The sequence below is a fragment of the Austrofundulus limnaeus genome, unplaced genomic scaffold (assembly GCF_001266775.1).
Source record: "Austrofundulus limnaeus strain Quisiro unplaced genomic scaffold, Austrofundulus_limnaeus-1.0 Scaffold217, whole genome shotgun sequence".
In the NCBI taxonomy this organism is placed as follows: domain Eukaryota; kingdom Metazoa; phylum Chordata; class Actinopteri; order Cyprinodontiformes; family Rivulidae; genus Austrofundulus; species Austrofundulus limnaeus.
In genome coordinates this window covers 139,932-144,879 of record NW_013952619.1, presented here as the reverse complement: position 1 = coordinate 144,879, position 4,948 = coordinate 139,932, and the positions used below count along the sequence as shown (strand labels likewise).

The 4,948-nt window shown below is 38.5% G+C and overlaps 1 protein-coding gene across 1 annotated transcript in view; it reads left to right on the top strand.

The window, feature by feature from the left end:
* Window positions 1-4,504: 4,504 nt before the first annotated feature.
* LOC106525203 (troponin I, fast skeletal muscle) overlaps window positions 4,505-4,948 on the top strand; it is a gene marked incomplete at its 5' end in the record, with an annotated part of 7,192 nt that continues 6,748 nt past the window's right edge. The window contains 1 exon segment of the mRNA XM_014019356.1: window positions 4,505-4,758.

The following is a 4,948-nucleotide window of genomic DNA, read 5'->3' as shown; positions in this document are numbered from 1 at the left end:
GAAGCCTGATTTTATTGCATTATTACATAATGTGTTGTTATTACAAAATGAGGTCTTACACGCCTCCCTTTGCAGGTGGGGAACGTCTTGGGTTCTCCCAGAAGGAGCTGGAGAGTGTCATTAGGAAGTGGGATGTCTGGGTTTCTTCTCCTGGACCTGCTGTCAGAGTCCTTTCCCTTGTTATGTCATCACTTTTGTGATTTATATAGTGAAAGTAATGCTTCCTGTGTCTCTTGTCTCTCTGTGTTCTTACTGGATTTTACTCATCTGAGGTCATTCTTTCTCCTCCTCCTCGTGGAGAAGCTCCCTGTTGCAGTCTCTCTACCATAACCTGTCAGAGGTACTCGTCTGCTCAGCCTGCCTTTATGAGTCTGCTCTCACTCCACCTGCATTTTTCTCTGCCCACTCACCTGGACCCCTGGAATCGCCTGGTCTTCTGGACTCCAACAAGAACAGTAAGAGGCAGTCTCCTTTCACCAGATTAACTGAGAACATTCAGCTTCCTGGTACAGTTGTGCTAACACTTTCCATTCCCAAATTCACCTCTCCTCCTAATAAAAGCCTTATATTATAAATTATCTTATAAATCCTTTCAGCTCACTGCTCTGAACCCTGGCTCAAAAGTACACAACCTAGTATGGCAGCTGATTCCCAGGTTGATCTGTAGTGAAATAAAGCAGGCAGCTTCAACAAAACAAGCAAAAAGTTTTAGAAAATCTGTGAAACATTTTAAATCATCCCTTAGTTTCCTGACATCCTGTAGTTGGAGCACGAATCCTGATCCAACTGGAAATATCTGGCTGCATGGAATCACCCCATGAATGTTTAACATCAGAGAAAGGTCTGGACTCCTCTCTGTGGATCCATGGGTTCAGTCAATTATCCAAAATGAAATGTAAACCAGAGCAGGCCGAGAGTTGGAGCTATTTATAGATGGAGGAAGTGGAAGCTTTTTTAGTCCTGAACCTAGTTAAAACATGATGTCATAGTTTGGTTGGTCATTTTCTGCTGTTTATTGAACTTCTTTATTTGATTTAAAGAAGAGTGTTTGGTCTGGTTTATGCAACAGTTTAAGTGAAATTAGAGTAAAATTGTTGTATTTAACTGTTCCTGTATGATGACAGAAATCAGATTCATTGACACCAAAAGTTTGAAAAAATTTGTTCAACTCTCAACATTTTTATGTAAAAGCAGTGTTTGAACATGTGCACTATAGACGGCTGCAGTCAATAGTTTTTCTGCGCGAGTCGATGAACAACATTAACCGTAAAGGCTGGTTTATACACTTCAACAAGACATGAGACAACAGTCAGGTTGTAACAAGAAGAGGCTGAAGAGTTGAAGCTGTGAACAGAATGATGCAGTTTTCATCATGAAACTTCGACAGTCTGATCCGATTCAGATCCGGCGGTTCAGCTGGAGCATACTAGGCACTGAAGCACGCTGTTCAAACAAACTAACATTCCCACAAATATCTGACCCCAACACAATATGTGCCACGTAACCTGCAGGACACGGTTCTGACCGGGTGCTACATAAGGCCACTGCAGACAAATGAACCCAAATCTGGTTGTTGTTTTTTTTTTTTTTGCCCAATGTGACCAATGTCAGATTTTTATATGAAAGTCTACGCGCAGCAAATCTTGTAGCTCCACGTCTTCAGCTATAGAACAGAAGTCCAGCTGCTTCGTCTTTGTTCTTACAATTTTCCATGTCCTGGATAACTGAGAATCCACAGAAACATATCATAGTAACGTTGTGGGACCGTGTCAATCCTAAAGTTACTCAATCTATACTTTCCTTTAAGCACGTTGTCATGATCTGTGTTTTTGCTTTCACTTTCCAGTGTTTCTCTGTTCCCCTGTGTGTCTCCAACCCTAACGCACGCTCACCTGTTTCCTCTTGTGTCTCCCCAGGTGTTTCCCATTGTCTCTTAATTTGTTTGCTTTATGTTTCTGAGTCTTGTCTTCAGTCTTAGTCAGTTCATTGTTGAGTGTACTCTGTTCTGTTTGGTGTTCCTGGTCCCTGGAAGTACTTGGAGTTTTTTGAGCTGCCTCGCCAGCCTTTTCTGTTTTATTAAAGCTTTTTGTTCCTGTTTTGAACCTGGCCTGCGCCCTGGGGTTTTCCTGCTCCGATTCGTGTTGCTTCATTCCAAAAATAAAAGGCTTCACCGGAGCGTCCGGTCAGAGGCAGGTTCAGATATAAACACTGAACTAAACAAACATGTCAGATAATTATTTAATTGGCTCTGACTGCACAACAGCTTCAGAATCAACATGCTAACATTTAGCATCCATGTTTAGCTAATTCTGTGAACAGCGAGCTGAATGTGACGTCAGGTCATATTCTGTGCATGTGGGTCGCATCAGGGCCAGAGTCTGATGGAGGTCATATTTAAAATATAACGTGAACGTTCACACCAAAAAAAATCTGATTAAAACAAATCTGAATTGAGCATTAAGGCCTGTAGTGTGAACATAGCCTAACACAGGGGTCTGCAACCTGTGGCTCTGGGGCCACGTGGCTCCTTAGCCCCTCTGCAGTGGCTCTTTGAAAATGTGACCAAATATAACAATAATTTTTTTGTTTTGGTTTTTATATGCACAACAGAAACAGTTTGTATGCAAACATGTGTTCAATACTACCCATAGAAAAAGTAAAACATTAGCTCAGGCTGTTGTTTTCTGAAATATTCCAACTTTTCTATGATCTTTCTCTCAAATCCATCAGAATTACCTTTAAATAATTTGAAGACAGCATAATAATAAGAATTAGAGAAAAATGCATGAATAATTCAGTTGCACTCGTTTTTATGAAATTCAGTAAAAACTGTATTTTTCTCATTTACATAAATATAGTCTTTAATTGTCTGTAGCTGAAGATGTGGAGCTACAAGATTTAAACAGCATGACTCTACACTGAAAAAAAGATTTTTGGGTGCAGTAACATTTATTTAATTATTCTTTTAAAATTTACAAAAAAATATCAAAATCTCTAAACTACTAGAATTTACTAAATAAACAATACGCATTATATTTTATATCAATATTACAAAAAAGTAAATGCTAAAATTATTTTACCAGTAATATTTAAGTGCTTTTTCTGGACAGCACATAAACATGAATATATTAAGTAACTTCTACTCTTCTGGGCTAAAACTGAGGGCTCATGCGCACACAAAGGCTGCTGCTCCTCATTCCCTTGCTTCACTTTTCGAGGAGAGGAAAAGACATGGTGGAAATAAAACATAAGTTGTCTGGTTTCTTTTGTTTGAATACATTTGTTGGTGTGCAATAGTTTGATGGCATAATGTAGGTGATATTTAGTTGTCAGGGAACAGGGAATGCATATTGTAGCATTCTGCTGTGTTTGTCTGTTTGTCATGTGACTGCAGTGAAGGATTGTGGGTAGGATTCATGTTTGTTGTTAAATCATTTTAGGGAATTGGTTAACATTGTTCTTTCAGCACTTAGTCTATTGTGTTACTCTAATTTGTGTGTTCATTATTTGTTAACTTGTGTTAAACCGTTCAGCAGAAGTAACCATAAGTGAGAGTGGTAGGCCTYGTCATTAATAAGACCTGTGAGTTTCACTGTCTGTGTTGTTCATGAAGAAGAATCCAATAAAGGTTCTTCAAAACCACCACCTGGTGGTGAAGTCTTGAACTACAACATGAGCTACACCTCTCTCTGTAGCTGTGAGGTGTCATGCTACAAGATTGTACTTGACTCACGTGCACTGTTATAAAGAACTTGTAAGATTTACTGGAAAAAATCCTCAGAATAATTTGCACAAATGTTTAAGTAAATTTAAATGCTACAAATTCATGTCATATTTATCATCATTATCTAATAAAAACTATCAAGAATATAGTTAAAGATTTGTGAAGAAATCAGGTAAATTTTTCTTCATTTGATCAAGTATATGTAACAAGATTTAATTGAGCAAATTAAGTAAAATTTCCTTGATTTATTCACGAATCTTTAACTATATTCTTAACAGTTTTTACTAGATAATGATGAGAGTAAATATTACATGAATTTGTAGCATTTAAATTTATTTACCAAACATTAGTGCAAATCGTTTCCTCTAGTAAATCTTACAAGTTATTTTTTACAGTGTAGATTAGTGGCTTTTATTATTGTATCAATCCTTCACCCCCACCTCATTGATATAAAAGTCCGATGTAAAGTGACACAAGCGTTCAGACTGCAGGCGCATTAAAAAACATACGTATCTGATGCAGTACCACATACAGAAAAGACCTGGGTTGGATTTGAAAAACTCAAATTTGTCATGTTAAGACTGTCATGAAAAAATCCTACATGGGTCACATGGGGCAAAAATAAATCTGATATGGGTCACATTTCCCTGCAGAGTGAACGTAGCCTTAGTGTTACACTGCATTTTTTTTTTGCGATAGGTATTAATTTGAGGAAATTCTAGGCCTTTAATTAGTCTGGTTTGATAGTGAGTGTGAATTATCTTCTTCATCCTTTTATAGGGTCAGACAGGCTCCCAGCTGAGTCCTAAAAGGAAGTGGTGCTCCTCCCCAGTGACGCCTGATCTACGGGTCACAGTCAGGGGGGACGGTGATATTTCAGGAGCTTGATGACCGATTGGACTGAAGATCCTGCATTTCCATAAACAGCCGCTCCATATCCATATCTGAAGCCTCTAATATATATATTCACCCAGGGCAGGATTTCTGCCCACTGCCACTGCTGTCCTCCTCACTGACTTCCCATCTCATCGTAGGTGAGACTCCGTTCCCTTTTCTTCCCCTGCCTTCTGTTTGTGTCTCTCATCAGTGTCAAATAAGGGTTTGTAGCATCTGTTAGTCTCGCTGTTGTTGAAAATTTAAAGCGTAAAAATCCAAATTTTATAGAATGTGAACGGAATGTGAGATCCAGGATGGAGGGACACCTGTGTTTAAACTGATTATTAT